Here is a 19,861-nt window from a genome sequence, read left to right on the forward strand (position 1 = left end):
TACTTCCTAAAGTACTCTGGGATGCAGCCTATCTGGCCCTGGGGATTTATCGGCCTTTAATCCATTCAATTTACCCAACACCACTTCCCGGCTAACCTGGATTTCACTCAATTCCTCCAACTCCTTTGACCCGCGGTCCCCTGCTATTTCCGGCAAATTATTTATGTCTTCCTTAGTGAAGACGGAACCAAAGTAGTTATTCAATTGGTCCGCCATATCCTTGTTCCCCATGATCAACTCCCCTGTTTCTGACTGCAAGGGACCTACATTTGTTTTAACTAATCTCTTTCTTTTCACATATCTATAAAAACTTTTGCAGTCAGTTTTTATGTTCCCTGCCAGTTTTCTTTCATAATCTATTTTTCCTTTCCTAATTAAGCCCTTTGTCCTCCTCTGCTGGTCTTTGAATTTCTCCCAGTCCTCCGGTATGCTGCTTTTTCTGTCTAATTTGTACGCATCATCCTTCGCTTTGATACTATCCCTGATTTCCCTTGTTATCCATGGATGTAATACCTTCCCTGATCTATTCTTTTGCCAAACTGGGATGAACAATTTTTGTAGTTCATCCATGCAGTCTTTAAATGTCTTCCATTGCATATCCACCGTCAACCCTTTTAGAATTAATTGCCAGTCAATTTTGGCCAATTCACATCTCATACCCTCAAAGTTACCTTTCTTTAAGTTCAGAACCATTGTTTTCTGAATTAACAATGTCACTCTCCATCCTAATGAAGAACTCAACCATATTATGGTCACTCTTGCCCAAGGGGGCACGTACAACAAGATTGCTAACTAACCCTTCCTCATTACTCAATACCCAGTCTAAAATAGCCTGCTCTCTCGTTGGTTCCTCTACATGTTGATTTAGATAACTATCCCGCATACATTCCAAGAAATCCTCTTCCTCAGCACCCCTGCCAATTTGATTCACCCAATCTATATGTAGATTGAAGTCACCCATTATAACCGTTTTGCCTTTGTCGCACGCATTTCTAATTTCCTGTTTGATACCATCTCCAACTTCACTACTACTGTTAGGTGGCCTGTACACAACACCCACCAGCGTTTTCTGCCCCTTAGTGTTGTGCAGCTCTACCCATACCGATTCCACATCCTCCAAACTAATGTCCTTCCTTTCCATTGCATTAATCCCCTCTCTAATCAGTAACGCTACCCCACCTCCTTTTCCTTTCTGTCTATCCCTCCTGAATATTGAATATCCCTGGATGTTCGGCTCCCAGCCTTGGTCACCCTGGAGCCATGTCTCCGTGATCCCAACTATATCATAGTCATTAATAGCTATCTGCACATTCAACTCATCCACCTTTATTACGAATGCTCCTTGCATTGAGACACAAAGCCTTCAGGCTTGTTTTTACAACACTCTTACCCCTTACACAATTATGTTGAAAAGTGGCCCTTTTTGATTTTTGCCCTGGTTTTGTCTGCCTGCCACTTTTACTTTTCACCTTGCTACCTATTTCTTCTACCCTCATTTTACACCCTTTCGGTCTCTATGCTCACACATTTAAGAAACCCTTTCCCTTTAACTCCATCCTCCACTGTCCCATTCAACACCCCACCCCCCTTATTCAGTTTAAAGCCACCCGTGTAGCAGTGGCAAACCTGCCTGCCAGAATGCTGGTCCCACACCTGTTAAGATGCAATCCGTCCCTTTTGTACAGTTCCCCCTTACCCCCCAAAACAGATCCCAGTGATCTAAGAATCTAAATCCCTGCCCCGTGCACCAGATCCTCAGCCACACGTTCAGGTCCCGTATCTCCCTGTTCCTGCTCTCGCCAGCACGGGGAACTGGAAGCAAACCGGAGATAACAACCCTGGAGGTCCTGCTTTTCAACATTTTTCCGAGCTCTCTAAAGTCACGTTGCAGAATATTCATCCCCTTCTTTCCGACATCGTTTGTGCCGACATGCACTACCACTTCCGGATGTTCACCTTCGCCCTTGAGGATTTTCTGCACTCTGTCCGTGACATCCTGGATCCTGGCACCGGGAAGGCAGCACACCATCCTCGCATCCCGTCTGTTGCCGCAGAAACCCCTGTCCGTACCTCTCACGATGGAGTCTCCCACTACAATGGCCTTGCCTGCCTTAGGCCTTTTTGGTTTTGGCTCAACAGCCCTATTCGCATCACAGGCCAGTCCGCCGCTCACGTCTTCTGTCCCAACAGCTTCTAAGCGGATGAACCTGTTTACAAGAGGTACATCACCCGGGGACGTTGGCATTCCATGCTTCCCTCCCTTTCTCACTGTCTCCCACCTTCTCTCTTCCAGTACCTTAGGTGTAACAATCGTACTGTAGGACTTGTCGAGGAACGACTCCGTTTCTCGTACGAACCGGAGGTCATCCACTTGCTTCTCCAGTTCCCCAACACGGCCCTTCAGGAGCTCTACCTGGATGCATTTTTCGCATTTGTAGCAGCCAGAGGCACCAGCGGTGTCCTTGACCTCCCACATACTGCAAGCATCGCACTGAATCAGCTTGCCCTGACATCTCCTTCTTTCGTCTCCCTCTCAAGCGTATTGCGTGGTCTCCTCTCCGAAGACTCTCGAGCCAAAGACTCACACTTTTCTCACAGGGCACTTTGCTCACTCACTGCCGCTCGCAAAGAGCTGTCCTGCTTAAATTGACTGATAAATTGCCTGATTTTCCAATTTACACAGCCAATTCCTCAGTTTTCAACTGTTTTCACCCCTCTCCTCACACTTGGGCTAGAGCCAATCAGTGGTATCTCTTGCTAATCTGTTGCTGCTGTTGTTCCTCCCAAATCTACAGCAGTTTCTTTAACTCCAAACAACTCTCCCAATGCTCGACGGTGCAATTACTCAGCATCCTCAGGACTAAAACAAAAAATCTTTATTTACAGCATCAACATATCAGACAACTACTTCAACTTCAACAGGTAATAAGTTAGCAATAAAAATGTGTGATTTGCATGATCCTCCCAAGTCTATGAATCATTCAATTCCCAAATATCCCATTCATGAACATGGACACTTAAGGACGTAAATTAATTAAACCAGCAGCGTGCACATTCATTTCATGATCATAAAACCTACTGCACCAATAATTTAATGTTTTTTTTTGGAAAGTCAAACTGGCTTTATCCATTGAAACGTAGACTAGTTGGTTGGCAACTTTCATTCGGGGTCCTCTTGACATTAAACAATACCTCATCACTGCATCAATTGAAAATTTCTTGTGAAAAACAGGGTGACTATTTACACGTTGATATTGGCCAAACAAGATCCCAGTGGGTTCATTGAATACTGTCCTCTTGTTTACTCCAGTAATATAAAAGCAAGCCCATATTCCGTGATCAATTCCTGCCCCACCATCTTCATCTGCCTCATTCAGTTTTTCACACGGTTATGTAAAGTCCTTTGGAAAAACAATTCCGTTTTTTCATCCTACAATGAGAAACAATTTTTCAAATCTTCCACACTTACTCCATACTCTTTCAAACCACCCCCCCCCCCCCAACACCCACCCTCCCCCCGTCCCTCAGTATTCCCTCCAATTGTGTGGACCCACCTACTGCAAAGAACAATCCAAGACCACTGATTGTTACAAAAAAGAAGCGTCCAAATGGATCATGGTTCAATAATTTCAATTTCAACGGGAGAGCATGAAGAGCAGATAGAAATATAATGATTTGCATATAGGTTGATTGACAGATTCAATGTGTGCAATGTAGATTATTTGGGTCATAATAAATGCTATTCCCCATTTTCTAGTGACAGCATTGTGTCAAAATTACATCTTGAACTGTTTCCTCTCCAGAGTCAACATCATTGTCATCGACCACAGGTATGGACATTAGAAGGAAGCAGTTGATGACTTGACCAATTGTTTGTTGATTTCAGTGTAGTCAGATTTATTCTACAACCCCACACTCACATCTTCAATTGTATCACTTCCAGAGTCAGTAACATCATCATCAACCACAGGTATGATCACAGCCCCATCTCAACAGACTGCTCCCATTATCCCAGGAACATCAATCTTACATTAATTCTGCTGATTTTCAATTCATCTCAACACAATTTAATTATATTTTCAACAGCAGCATCTGCTGCAACTATTGGTTTAGAGTTAATCTCATAACTTGCTACTTCCTTTCTCTGATTTGTCTCCACTACGCCTACAAGCATTCTGGTCACCACATTCTCTCGTCTTCCATCATATGCTTTCCAGCAGTTACAGCAACTAAATCTATCAACACGGGTAGGATATTCTCTGCAACATTCAAAAATCGTTCATGAAGACTTTATACAATAATTCCATGACGTTGACAATTCAATATCCTGAGAACTGGTTCTATGAAATGGGAGATGATGGATAGATATTCCAGTCTGCCTATTCACACAAACTAATGTGTTTCTTCCAGCACCAACATCGACCACAACTTCAACAACAAGTAAGTAATGAATAACACGTTAACAACTACACAATGCATTAATCTGGGAGCAACTGTTCCCAGGATGTGAACTTGTTACTCTTGATGAGGTGGAGGAGAGTATTTTAATATTTTCAGATCTACACAAATGAGACATGGAAATCATCATGGAAGTAAATTCAGTAATTTGTGCATATTCAGAACCCTTTTCTCAGGGTGGAAATGTCCAACACTAGCTCACATAGCTATCAGACGAGTGTGAGATTTTAATGAAGATGCGTTGGGCAAATGTTTTGATGTACAGTGGGGTGGAGGAGGGCTATAGCACATTGCAGGAGTAAAGCTGGCCTAGTCATTGAAGACAGAGGGTTGCAGTGCAATGGTATTATTATTGCAGGAGGTCTTTGACGAATGTACTTCTGAGTGATCCGTTGGAGAAAATTGTGTGTTTGACCTGTTCTTTGCCTCCCTCCCATCATTCCCCACTCCACTCTTTCTCTCCCTTGAATGTTTGGCCGACAGGAATTAACGATCTGCTATAGCAACAACAAAGTGCAGGTTCTGGTTTTCCAAATAAGGAAGGTGTCAATCCGAAATGTCGCTTATCCATGTGCTCCAGAGATGAGGCCTGACACGCTGCGTTACTCCTGCGCTTTGTGTCTTTTTTTTTAAGTGTCCTGCGGACTGCCTTTCTAGAATTGAATGAAACACTGGAAACCACCCAGAAACACTGAGAAGACGTACGAGAGGCATCACAATCTGGCCAATACAACAGGCTGTCTGACAATCGTAGTCCTTAAACGTCATTCTAGTGGCATCACAATTAAGAATTCCCATTGGAAGATGATGGATAGAATATACGTATATAACCTGCATACGAATGAATTCCTTGCCTCTCAGCAACAATCACCCATCATATTTATGTACATGTGTGAAACTGTACTTCAGATATTTTTTAAATAAATAGGGAGAATATGATGATGCATTTGCACTCTGAGGATTCCAGACAGGGCTGACAATGGTTATGTTAGAAAGCAGGAGCACAAAAATGTTTCCTGAACATAAAAAGAGTTTGCAGAAAACAATCAATATTCTGTTAATACCTGGCGATATCAACCGCCTCAACTTCTCCACTCCCCTGTCTCACTCCAATCTCTCACCACATGAACGTTCTGCCATCGACTCACTCCGCAACAACCCAGATTTGGTTACAAAACCCGCTGACAAGGGAGGTGCCGTGGTAGTCTGGCGCGCCGATCTCTACAAAGCTGAGGCCACGCGCCAACTCTCAGACACCTCCTCCTACTTACCCCTGGACCATGACCCCACTGACGAGCACCAGGCCACCATCTCCAGCACCATCACCGACTTCATCCACTCCAATGCCCAACCCGACCGAGCCTCCAACCTCATCGTTCCCCAGCCCCGCACAGCCCGATTTTACCTTCTCCCTAAAATCCACAAACCTGACTGTCCCGGAAGACCCATTGTCTCTGCCTGTTCGTGCCCCACCGAACTCATTTCCAAATACCTTGACTCCATCCTATCACCCTTGGTTAAATCCCTCCCTACCTATGTTCAAGACACCTCAGACACTCTCCGTAGTCTCCGCGCATTCAATTCTCTAGGCCCTCACCCCCTCATCTTCACCATGGACGTCCAGTCACTCTACACCTCCATCCCCCACCACGATGGTCTCAAAGCCCTCCGGTTCTTCCTCGACCAGAGAAGCAACCTATACCCAGCCACTGACACTCTCCTCCGCCTAGCGGAGCTGGTCCTTACCCTCAATAACTTCACGTTCGACTCCTCCCATTTCCTCCAAATACAAGGCGTAGCTATGGGCACACGCATGGGCCCCAGCTATGCCTGCCTATTTGTAGGTTGCGTCGAGCAATCCTTGTTCAATACATACCAGGGCCCCATCCCCGACCTCCACCTCCGCTACATCGACGACTGCTTTGGTGCCACCTTCTGCACCCGCACACAACTGACTGACTTCATCCACTTCACCACTAACTTCCATCCGGCACTCAAATACACCTGGACCATTTCCGACACTTCCCTACCATTCCTTGACCTCACTATCTCCATTGCAGGTGATAGACTTCTGACCGACATACACTATAAACCCACTGACTCCCATGGCTATCTGGACTACACTTCTTCCCACCCTGCTTCCTGTAAGGACTCCATCCCCCACTCCCAATTGCTCCGTTTACGCCGCATCTGCTCCACGGATGAGGCGTTCCACACCAGGACATCTGAAATGTCCTCATTATTCAGGGAACGGGGGTTCCCCTCCTGCACCATAAATGAGGCTCGCACCAGGGTCTCTTCCATACCCCGCAACACTGCTCTCTCTCCCCATCCCCCCACTCGCAACAAGGGCCGAGTCCCCCTAGTCCTCACCTTTCACCCCACCAGCCGTCACATACAAAAAGTAATCCTCCATCAGTTTCGCCACCTCCAACGTAACCCCACCACTCGCCACATCTTCCCATCTCCCCCCATATCTGCCTTCCGCAAAGACCGCTCCCTCCATAACTCCCTTGTCAATTCTTCCCTTCCCTCTCGTACCACCCCCTCCCCGGGCACTTTCCGTTGCAACCGCAAGAGATGCAACAATTGTCCCTTTACCTCCCCCCTCGACTCCGTTCAAGGACCCAAGCAATCGTTCCAGGTGCGACAGAGGTTTACCTGCATCTCTTCCAACCTCATCTATTGCGTCCGCTGCTCTAGATGTCAGCAGATCTATATCGGTGAGACCAAGCGGAGGTTGGGCGATCGTTTCGCCGAACACCTCCGCTCGGTCCGCAATAACCAAGCTGACCTCCCGGTGGCTCAGCACTTCAACTCCCCCTCCCACTCCGTCTCCGACCTCTCTGTCCTGGGTCTCCTCCATGGCCACAGCGAGCAGCACCGGAAATTGGAGGAACAGCACCTCATATTCCGTTTGGTGAGTCTGCATCCTGGGGGCATGAACATCGAATTCTCCCAATTTTGTTAGTCCTTGCTGTCTCCTCCCCTTCCTCAGTCCCCCTGCTGTCTCCTCCCATCCCCCAGCCTTCGGGCTCCTCCTCCTTTTTCCTTTCTTGTCCCCGCCCACCCCCGCCCCCGATCAGTCTGAAGAAGGGTTTTGGCCCGAAACGTTGCCTATTTCCTTCGCTCCATAGATGCTGCTGCACCCGCTGAGTTTCTCCAGCTTTTTTGTGTAACCTTCTGTTAATACCTATCTGGGGAAACGAGAAGCAGATTCAACAATGTTCACAAAATAATTCTCATCTTTTGTTTACATGTTACATATAAAATGGAGGTCCAAAACTATGAAATGTTGTGCAATATTACATATGTGTAGCAACCATGAGGAAAGATAGACGGGTGGACAGATGGACAGGATTAGGATGAAATTTGACACTCCACACTGACATGGTCAATTGTCTTATTTTCAGCATCGACAACGACCCCAACTTCAACAACAGGTATGGTATCAGCTGGGCCACAGCAGGTTGTTATCATTCATATACATGGACCAGCCGACTGGTCTTTTATAAAGCCACTGCAACACTTGTTTTCAGACTTCCATTCCAGTCTGAGCCTCCACATTCCTTTTACTTCCCATTCCAAGAGCCGCAATTGCTGCCACACCATCATGAGGCAGATGGCCTCATTCAGTTTTTCATTGCTGTATAAAGCTGCTTCACGCAAACCTTTGGGAAAACAATACTTAGTTTTTATCACATGATACGCAAAAATTGTCCTAATCTCCACACTTACTCCATAATCTTTCAACACCCCCGTCCTGCCCCTCAGTGGAAATTGTACACTCCACACTGACATGGTCAATTTTCTCATTTGCAGCATCGACAACGACTCCGATTTCAACAACAGGTATGGTATCAACTGGGCCACAGCAGGTTGTTATCATTCATGTACATGGACCAACGTACTGATCTTCTCCAAAGCCACTGCGACGCTTTATTTCAGACCTTCATTCCTAGAGCCGCTTTGAATGGTGTGGAATCTCTGCTTATGTAACCTTTATCATGGGTTTATTTAACTCCAAACAACTCTCCCAATGCTCGACGGTGCAATTACTCAGCATCCTCAGGACTAAAACAAAAAATCTTTATTTACAGCATCAACATATCAGACAACTACTTCAACTTCAACAGGTAATAAGTTAGCAATAAAAATGTGTGATTTGCATGATCCTCCCAAGTCTATGAATCATTCAATTCCCAAATATCCCATTCATGAACATGGACACTTAAGGACGTAAATTAATTAAACAAGCAGCGTGCACATTCGTTTCATAATCATAAAACCTACTGCACCAATAATTTAATGTTTTTTTGGAAAGCCAAACTGGCTTTATCCATTGAAACGTAGACTAGTTGGTTGGCAACTTTCATTCGGGGTCCTCTTGACATTAAACAATACCTCATCACTGCATCAATTGAAAATTTCTTGTGAAAAACAGGGTGACTATTTCCACGTTGATATTGGCAAAACAAGATCCCAGTGGGTTCATTGAATACTGTCCTCTTGTTTACTCCAGTAATATAAAAGCAAGCCCATATTCCTTAGGGGTTGGACAGGCTAGATGCAGGAAGATTGTTCCCGATGTTGGGGAAGTCCAGGACAAGGGGTCACAGCTTAAGGATAAGGGGGAAATCCTTTAAAACTGAGATGAGAAGAACTTTTTTCACACAGAGTGTTGAATCTCTGGAACTCTCTGCCACAGAGGGTAGTCAAGGCCAGTTCATTGGCTATATTTAAGAGGGAGTTAGATGTGGCCCTTGTGGCTAAGTGGATCAGAGGGTATGGAGAGAAGGCAGGTACAGAGTTGGATGATCAGCCATGATCATATTGAATGGCGGTGCAGGCTCGAAGGGCCGAATGGCCTGCTCCTGCACCTAATTTCTATGTTTCTATGTTTCTATATTCCGTGATCAATTCCTGCCCCACTATCTTCATCTGCCTCATTCAGTTTTTCACACGGTTATGTAAAGTCCTTTTGAAAAACAAGTCCGTTTTTTCATCCTACAATGAGTAACAATTTTTCAAATCTTCCACACTTACTCCATACACTTTCAAACCCCCCCCCACCCCCCTCCACCTGATCAGACGGCATTATTGGATAAAATGAATAGGTGATGTTGCAGGTCCCGAATCTTTGTCTAAGTATTTTGCACAATTCCTCCTGAACATCCTTTAATAAGTAAATTTCCATCTTTCTAACTTTGATGAGAACCAATTGATAACATCTTCAACTCAGCCTCAAACGTTTTGTAGGATTTCATCTCTTCACAAAGGACTTTTGTCTGAATGGCAATAATGAGCTGAAAGTGGCTTTCAGATGCAAAAATCCATTTGGATTATTTCTAATTTAATCAAGTGGTTATTTTTATCCATTTGCGGATGGATTACAAATCATACATGTACGGGGAAGTTCTTCCATTTGATGTCAGAGAACTATATGTAACAGCCCTTTTTTTCAACATTTAACTCAGAACAAAGTGACAATCAATGCAGACAATAATGAGCAATAATTCAAAGAAAAATTGTGAATATTCATTTTTCTGGCACTTTCCAAATTTCAAAGCTTTGGCAGCTGATATCTTCAACATTTGGAATCACAGAGTCATACTACACAGAAGCAGGCCCTTCGTGCCAACCACGGTGCCCATTTAAGGTTGTCTCATTTGCCTGCATTTGGTCCTCATCTCTCTAAAGATTTCCTAACCATGTACAGATCCAAATGTCTTTTGAAATTATTGCAGTACTGCTTTAGCTGACAGGTCATACCATATACCCTCTATCCTCTCTGTGAAAAGTTGCCCTGCATGTCCCTTGTAAGTCTCACCTTAAAGGTGAACCCTGTCGTTTTGATTCCCCTTCCCTGGGAAAAAAGAATGTATCTTTGCCTTATTTATGTCCCTCATTATTTTATATACCTCTACAATATCATCTTTCAGTCTCCTATGCTCCAAGGACTAAAGTCCTAGCCTACCTAACCTCTTTTACTCAGGCCTCGAGTCTTGGCAACATTCAGATGCATTCTTCCCAGCCTAATGACTTATTTCCTATAGCAGGGTAAGCACAACTGCACACAATACTCCTAGTGCAACCTCATCAACATTTCATACAGCTGCAACATAATGTCTCTACTTATAGACTCAATACCTTGACTGATAAAGGCCAGCATGTCAAATGCCTTTATCACCATCTTGTGACTCCACGAGTACGCTAAGCTCCTTCTGGTATGCAACATTCCTCATTTACCATTTCCTGCAAAAGGTTGACTTCCCAAAATGCATCATCTGACACTTGTATGAATTGAAGGCTATTTGCCATTTACCCAGCCCACTTAACCAACTGACCAAGATCTTGCCGTCTTAAATTAAAACTCTCAGCATAAATTATTTATTTTCTTTTACAGAATTGAGTTGTACAATGAATGGAAATATTTTGCAGGTAAATATAATTTATTGCAAATTTTAATTGAAACAACTATTTAAATGGGCTCCAAAAGATATATATTTTCCTTCAATCTGCAGATTGGAGAGAGTCTGGAAATAAAGGAAGGCAACTGTTTGAAGGCAGTAACAACATGCATTTACAAGAACAATCAGGCATTTCTCGTCAATCACAGTATCGGATACAAATGCCCTGAAGAACCCCCACCTGGTCACAGCTGTGTGAGTATTTTACGATGTACCTGTTCTCATCTTAATTTTCCTAATTTTGTGCACTCCCATAAGCTTTTTAATTTTGCAATAATTTAAATTCGTATCCATTCTAATTATAATTCAGAACATAATATTTACTCAAATCATTAGAATACGCTAATATAAAATACCTTTCTGTAATTTCCACATTCTAGGTTAGTGTTCTAAATTTAAATCTAGCTGTCATAATGGGATTTGAACTCAGATCTAGGGATTGGTCATCTAATAATTTAACAGCGCTACCATAATTTTACCATTTATGAGTAAGCTGTTTGCTTGTCGATACTAATCTTCTCCATACCACATTAAATCTATGGTAATTTGATCCTGCATACAGCAATCCAACCAGAAACTTTAAATTGCATCACAGCTATTTGTTCAATATGTACTATATAACTATCATGATTGTTTCCCATTCATCTCCTTCAACATTCATTCTTTCTGGTGCATAGTGGGTGCACGGTATACCACCTACAACTGCACACTATGAAGCCCTGATAAAAATCAGGCAATGAACAACAAGGGGGAAATAGATAATTGACTGCTAATATATGTAATTTCCAAAACACCCAGATTATGAAAATATGTACAAATATGTCTTTTTTATCTTTTGATCTCTCGTCACCTAATATAGATCCAAACTCTGGCATAGAAATAGGCCAGTGCAGCATAGGAGCAGACCTTTGGCTTACACTGAACATGATGCCTAGCTGAACTGATCTCATCTACCTGCACCTGATCCATATCCCACTAACCCATGCACATCCATGTGCTTATCTAAAAGCCTCTTGAACATCACTATTGCATCTGGCTCCACCACAAGCAACTAACACTCTCCTCTGCCTATCGGAGCTTGGCCTCACTCTCAACAATTTCTCCTTTGACTCCTCCCATTTCCTCCAAATCAAAGGCGTTGCCAGGAGCACTCTCATGGGCCCTGGCTATGTCTGCCTCTTCACTCAAATTCACTTTGACCAAGACCGACACCTCCCTCCCCTTTCTTGATCTCATCCAAGATGTCCTCATTCTTTGGGGAACGGGGGTTCCCCTCTTCTATCATAGATGAGGCCCTCACATGTGACTCCTCAGTACCCCACAACTCCACTCTTTCTCTCCCTTCCCCCAGTCGCACACAGGGACAGAGTCTCCTTAGTCCTCACCTCTCACCCCAGCAGCCATCACATACAACACATATTCCTCCTACATTTTCTCCACCACCAATGGGATCGTACCACTAGCCACTTACCATCTCCAGCCCTATCCACTTTTCAAAGGGACTGTTCCCTCCACAACTTCCTGGTTAACTCAACCCACTCATCCCTTCCCACCCAAACCACCCCCTCCCCAGGTACCTTGGCCTGCAACTGCAGGAGATCAAACATCATCCTATATATACTCCCTCGAGTCTGTCCAGAGACCCCGATTAGTCCTTTCTGGTGAGGCAGAAGCCCACTTGCACCTCCTCCAACCTCATCTACTGTATTCCAGGTGTGGACTCCTATTTGTTGGCAAGACCAAGTGCAGACTGGGCGATAGTTTCACTAAACACCTTTGCTCAGTCCACCTTGCCCTCTGTGGTCTCCCAGTTGCTAAACATTTAAACTCTCCTTCCCATACCGACCTTTCTGTCCTGTGCCTCCTCCATTGTCAGAGTGAGGCCAAACACAAATTGGAGAAACAGCACCTCAGATTTAGCTTGGGCAGCTTACATCCCAGTGATATACCTATTGATTTTTCTAACTTTAGCCACCCTAATTGTCGTACTAGTTTCATTGTCGTCCTGTTGAGTTTCACTGTCTGTAAAACCCATTATCGCCTATCCCACAGTGAACATGGACAACAAGTAACAACAAGTAGCCTTTATTGTCATTCAGACCTTGTGGTCTGAACGAGATTTAGTTGCCTTGCAGTCCTACATATAGTGAAAATGACAAAACACACAATAAACCCAAATTAACATCCACCACAGTGAGTTCACCAGGCACCTCCTCACTGTGGTGGAAGGCAAAAGTCTTAAGTCTTTGTCTCATCCCTTCTTATTCACCCTCTGCGCCGAGGCCGCTGCCGCTGTCCCAGCCACCACTGTCCCAGCCGCTGCTGTCATCCACTGGGCCCACGGTCGGGTCGAGTGTCCGCTGCCGCCGGAATGTGCCCCAGCTTCAAGTTCTGGTCGCCACTGTCCCAGCTCTGAGGCCAGGCCGCCGCTGCTGCTGTCCCCGCTCCGAGGCCAGGTCGCCGCTGCCGCTGTCCCCGCTCCAAGGCCAGGCCACCGCTGTCGCTGTCCCCGCTCTGAGGCCAGGTCACTGCTGTCGCTGTCCCCGCTCTGAGGCCAGTCGCCGCTGTCGCTGCCACTGCCGCCGCCGTCCCAGCTCCGATGCCGTGTGGCCGCTGCCGTTGTCCCCGCTCCGAGGTCAGGTCACCGCTGTCTCTGTCCCCGCTCCGAGGCCAGGTCACCACTGCCGCCGCCACAGCTCCGATGCCGGGCGGCCGCTGCCGCTGCCCAGCTCACAGGTCGCCAGCTCCCCCGTTAGGCCTCGGCGCAGGCGGAGACGGGGTATACGACAAGTGGTAAGAAAACGTTAGTGAGAGTTGTGTACAGGCCACCTAACAGTAGTAGTGGAGTTGGTGATGGCATCAAACAGGAAATTAGAAATGCGTGCAACAAAGGTAAAACAGTTATAATGGGTGATTTCAATCTACATATAGATTGGGTGAATCAAATTGGCAGAGGTGCTGAGGATGAGGATTTCTTGGAATGTATGCGGGATAGTTTTCTAAACCAACATGTAGAGGAACCAACGAGAGAGCAGGTATTCCATACTGGGTATTGACTAATGAGGAAGGGTTAGTTAGCAGTCTTGTTGTGCGTGGCCCCTTGGGCAAGAGTGATCATAATATAGTTGAATTCTTCATTAGGATGGAGAGTGACATTGTTAATTCTGAAACAAGGGTTCTGAACTTAAAGAAAGGTAACTTTGAGGGTATGAGACGTGAATAGGCCAAGATAGACTGGCAATTGATTCTTAAAGGGTTGACGGTGGATATGCAATGGAAGGCATTTAAAGACTGTATGGCTGAACTACAACAATTGTTCATCCCAGTTTGGCAAACGAATAAATCAAGGAAGGTAGTACATCCATGGATAACAAGGGAAATCAAGGATAGTATCAAAACAATATCATGATCAGCCATGATCATATTGAATGGCGGTGCAGGCTCGAAGGGCCGAATGGCCTACTCCTGCACCAAATTTCTATGTTTCTATGTTTCTAAAAGATGAAGCATACAAATTAGCCAGAAAAAGCAGCTTACCAGAGGACTGGGAGAAATTCAGTCCAGCAGAGGAGGACAGAGGGCTTAATTAGGAAAGGGAAAATAGATTATGAAAGAAAACTGGCAGGGAACATAAAAACTGACTGCAAAAGTTTTTATAGATATGTGAAGAGAAAAAGATTAGTTAAAACAAATGTAGGTCCCTTGCAGTCAGAAACAGGTGAATTGATCATGGGGAACAAGGACATGGCAGACCAATTGAATAAATACTTTGGTTCTGTCTTCATTAAGGAAGACATAAATAATCTGCCGGAAATAGCAGAGGACCGGGGGTCAATTGACATGGAGAAATCCAGGTTAGTCGGGAAGTGGTGTTGGGTAAATTGAATGGATTAAAGGCCGATAAATCCCTAGGGCCAGATCGGCTGCATCCCAGAGTGTTTAAGGAAGTGGCCCCAGAAATAGTGGATGCATTAGTGATAATTTTTCAAAACTATTTAGATTCTGTAGTAGTTCCTGAGGATCAGAAGGTAGCTAATGTAACCCCACTTTTTAAAAAGGGAGGGAGAGAGAAAACGAGGAATTACATACCAGTTAGTCTAACATCGGTAGTGGGGAGAATGCTTAGTGTCAGTTATTAAAGATGGGATAGCAGCACATTTGGAAAGTGGTGAAATCATTGGACAAAGTCAGCATGGATTTATGAAAGGTAAATCATGTCTGACGAATCATAGAATTTTTTGAGGATGTAACTGGTAGAGTGGATAAGGGAGAACCAGTGGATGTGTTATATCTGGACTTTCAGAAAACTTTCGACAAGGTCCCACATAAGAGATTAGTATGCAAACTTAAAGCACACGGTATTGGGGGTTCAGTATTTATGTCGATAGAGAACTGGCTGGCAGACAGGAAACAAAGAGTAGGAGTAAACGGGTCCTTTTCACAATGGCAGGCAGTGACTAGTGGAGTACCTCAAGGCTCAGTGCTGGGACCCCAGCTATTTACAATATATATTAATGATCTGGATGAGGGAATTGAATGCAACATCCTGCTCCAGGTCTTGTCCATTTGGTGCCAGTGCATGGAGGTCCTCCACAGAAACTGTGATCAGGGCTCTCGCTTAACTTTTTTTCCCTGTTGCCAGCCGGGCAACCTTGGCAGCTTTTTAGGTTGCCAAATGACAGCTTACATGGTCATTTAAGACGTTTGCATGACGCGTGCGATAATGTGCTCAGACGAAGTGCGTAGTTACCAGTCGGAAACATACTCAATGAAGCATTCACATATTATTTCTGCTTCAAATAAAGTCACAAACTAAACATATTCACCAATCAAGACATGATATATCCCACAATGACACGCAGCAAAATTATAATACAGCATGTCAACTCTTTTTACAAATTTCAATTTATGCAATTTCTCTTAGTTCTTTCCACTTCCAAACAAAATTGTGGTTGGATTATTCAGCATATGATCAACCCGTGTCAATAAATCCTGGACCATGGTAACATATATGCTTAACCATGCACACTACAGATTGATGCAAGCATGTTTTCTGTGAAGGACTGAAAATGACCATAACATGGCCATAGCATGGGTCGTTATTGCTATTGGTACAGAAACACTCTCGCTTCCCACATAATTTATCCACAACAAAATATACAGGTTGCAAGGAAATTTCTATAGGCATTTTATCATAATAGCTGTTAAAACCGACTATACCCATCTGACAGGTTAAACATTACATTAACTTACAAGAGATGACCAAAGGACATATCTGCAGCAAATGTTCTTTTGGTAATATATTTAAAGGTGTAAAGACGCCACATTACCAGACGTTTAGATTGGATGTACATGTTGTGAACAGCAATGAGGATACCCAGTTTGTAAGCACCAGATTTAAATAGAATTATTGATAAACGCTTTTTCCATCATTCCCACTTCAGAATTAACGTTAAAATTTCAACTGAAATATCTCCTGACAAAATTTGTAATGTATATGATCGACTGTAGAAGTAATACCTGGATAAATCCAACGGATAGTTGTGAATGTTGTTCATTAAATAACTACAGTACTGATACTCCATATTAAGAGCATTGATTTGCTGTTAAAATGAATTCTGTAATAATGTGTCAACGGCAGTAGTGACAACCGAACACTGTGGTTTTAATGTTTCACGTGTTCACAATATAATTAATTCATCTTTATGGACTAAAACAAACATTTCCAGCACAATAGGGTCAGGGAGGGGTAAAATTGTGAGGGGAGATCTCGGGGGATGTCAGTGGTGTTGTTGAATGGGGGGGTTCAGTACGGGAAGGATGGAGGTAGGCAAAAGTGCTGGAGAAACTCAACGGGTGAGGCAGCATCTATGGAGCGAAGGAAATAGGCAACATTTTGGATCGAGACCCTCTTCAGACTATCCCCCCCATTTTACTTGAATGGGAGGATCAGCACAGGATGAATGGGGGGGGGATCAGCACAGGATGAATGGGGGGGGAGGTCAGTACAGAGTGTATCGGAGGGTCTGTGCAGGATGAATGGGTGATCACTACAGGATGAATGAGGAGAAGGTGCAGGGTAAATGGAGGGTGGGTCAGTATGGGATGAATGCGTGGATTAGTACAGGATGGATGGGGGATCAGTACAGGATGGATGGAGGAGAAGTGCAGGATGGATCAGAAGGGGGGTAAGTACAGAATGAATTAGGGGTCCAGTGTAGGATGAATAGATGGGAGGTGGTAGATGGGGAGGGGAGCACAGGGGATGTCAGTGAGGACTGAATAGAGGCGGGAATGGGTATCAGTGCAGGATGGAGGAGGGGTCCCAGGATAAGGGGGGGAAGGGTGGTGGACGGGGCGTACAAGAGAGAGAGAGCGAGAGAGAGAGAGAGGAGGGCGAGGTGGAGAGGAAGGAAGGTCAGCGCTCCTCGGACAACATCACCCCGCTGCCTTGGCCGTTGGGATTTCCTCGCCACTGCCTCCCTCCTCCGCCAGCCAACAGCAAGGTGCGGGGCCGAGCGGTGCAGCTCAAATATCCTACAGCTATAGGATCTTTGGTGCAGCTGCTTCAGAAGGGTCGGAGCGAATGACGGGTCCCGCACAGCAGCAGCAGCAGCCGCTACAGCGGCTCCATCTCCTCCTCCTCCCTGATAGCGGCCACTGCTTGCAGAATATCATGTTAAACATTTAGCCACTAATATCACCATCAGTGTTCGCTGGCTTGACACCTTGACACATTCCATCATAGACTCAACATACTGATCAGAATAGGATTCTGAATTGGTTTTACAAGACATTGCAGTTTAAGCAAAAACTGTTACCCTGACTGACTATCAAAAGATAATGATAATACAAAGCCAATTAATAATTTCAACTATTTTATGATTATTTTGAAATTATTAAAATTATTCTATGTTTTCTATTTTTAGAAATTTATAGGGTCAGATTCAAATGGCTGCTGCAAATTCTATGACTGCGAACAACAGGAATGTAAGTATTCTATGCTTGAATGTGTTTTACCACTTTAAATTACACAGGGAATATTGCAGCTAATGTCCAAACTATTGACTGTATTAAAGATAGGTCCATGATTTAATATCTCATCAAAAATACGCCTCTGTCAAGTATCTGGGGTGGGACTCAAAACCCAAATCATTATAAATCCTATGAGATTCCTACCACTGTCTTCAATTATTAAAGAGAACTAATAAACAACAACTCGAAGAACCAATACAATAGTAGATTATTACAATGTGAAACCTGGGAACGATGGATAGACTCTAAAACTTCAGAAGTGAAATTACAAGACTCATGGTGGTAAAAGATTGAAATTTTAATACAAATGCAATTGAAGTCAGGTTACTTATTCACTTCTGACCTAAATGTAAGAATGTTGTTAGTTAATAGTATTAAGGGATATGATTATTCATTCAACTATTGTCTCAGTTTATTGCAAACAGGCTTGAGGCAGAAGAACCCTTGCCTTTTTTTTTACCTTTCAATGTTCCCTATCTGCTTAAGCTGTGTCAAAACTATTTTCCAATAGAATCAGCAATGAAACAATCGAAAGTGAGCACAGAAAGCCAGCGATTAAGGGACAAGCTAGCATGGGGAGTGAATTTCATGGTCAAAAAGGAATGTTCTGAAAGGAAAACACAAGGTGACCAAGTGGAGGACATTTAATGGACAACACCAGAGGGCAGACTTAGTGACAAAACCAGCCATCAGTGATGGCTGAATACAGGGAGTGAGAGAATGCCAGGAAGAGTTGGCTATATCCCTCGGCGAGATAGAAACATGTAACTTTTAAAAGCCCTGAGTGTGAGAATTGGTCTGTCTGCTGATCAAAACAATTGGCAGGCTGCTTCCGAACATCCCCTGTGCATGATCCAGCAGAGGGAGCTAAGACTCAACCAAGATCCTTATGTAAGATCTGAAATAAAGGATTTGGTTAACCCGAGTAGCTGGTATTGAAATTGACACATTTCCCTTATTTTTATAGCTCGTGAGGCAGGGAAATATTTCTGCTCCTTTTTGAACCAGTTTCTAAACATTTGTCAAATTTGGTTTCTCAGAGCTTCAGTGGATTTTGAAGAAACACCAGCAAAGAGACGCAGGAAAAAACACTGATTGGCTCTAGGCTAAGTGGGAGGAGAGTTATAAGTGAGTCAGTCAGAGGGGGGGGGGGGGGGGGGGGACAGTTTAAAAAGGGAGGCAAAACACAGACAGACTTAAAGCTTCCGTGGATTTTGAAGAAATCCACAGCAAAGAGAAGCAGGGGAAAAGCACTGATTGGCTCTAGTCCAAGTGGGAGGAGAATTAGAGAGTCAGAGGGAGAAAACTGTTTAAAACTGAGGAATTTGGTTTGTAAGATATAGATATAGATATGCCATTTATTGTCACTATACATGTACAACGAGATTAAAAGCAGCTCGTACTCAGTGCATACATATAATTTAGTACAAAAAACAAGAAACAGAAAACAAAACAAAAGGGGGAGGGGGGGGGGATAGGTGCACAATTCTGCGGCGCTCTATACATATCTATAAAGGCAAAATGGTGAAGGATGAATAGATAGTATTCTTAGGCAGATGTTTAAAGATTATATTAAATATTAAAAAAAATAAAAAATTACAGTTACAATACACATTACAGTTCCAAATTTCAGTACGTGGATAGAATAGATGGAAGTCCGGGTGTTGGGCTGTGAAGTCAGTGCATGTGTGAATTAAGAGTAGTTATGACTTTCGGAAAACAACTATTCCTGAGTCTATTTGTCCTAGATTTGATGCACTTATAGCGCCTTCCAGAGGGCAGCAGGTCAAACAGTCCAAACGCAGGATGGGAGCTGTCCTTGATGATATTCTTTGCCCTGCTAAGGCAGCGGGAGGTGTAAATATCCATCAGGGAGGGGAGAGGGGCAACCAATGATC

The 19,861-nt window shown here is 44.1% G+C and overlaps 1 long non-coding RNA gene across 1 annotated transcript; it reads left to right on the forward strand.

Moving 5' to 3' along the window:
• Positions 1-4,081: 4,081 nt before the first annotated feature.
• Positions 4,082-9,359, forward strand: LOC129705986 (uncharacterized). The gene is made up of 4 exons (XR_008724987.1): positions 4,082-4,440; positions 7,872-7,901; positions 8,281-8,310; positions 8,559-9,359. It is a non-coding gene; the product is annotated as an uncharacterized LOC129705986 (long non-coding RNA).
• The last annotated feature ends 10,502 nt before the right edge of the window (positions 9,360-19,861 follow it).

Source organism: Leucoraja erinacea, chromosome 18 (genome assembly GCF_028641065.1).
Source record: "Leucoraja erinacea ecotype New England chromosome 18, Leri_hhj_1, whole genome shotgun sequence".
Taxonomy (NCBI): domain Eukaryota; kingdom Metazoa; phylum Chordata; class Chondrichthyes; order Rajiformes; family Rajidae; genus Leucoraja; species Leucoraja erinaceus.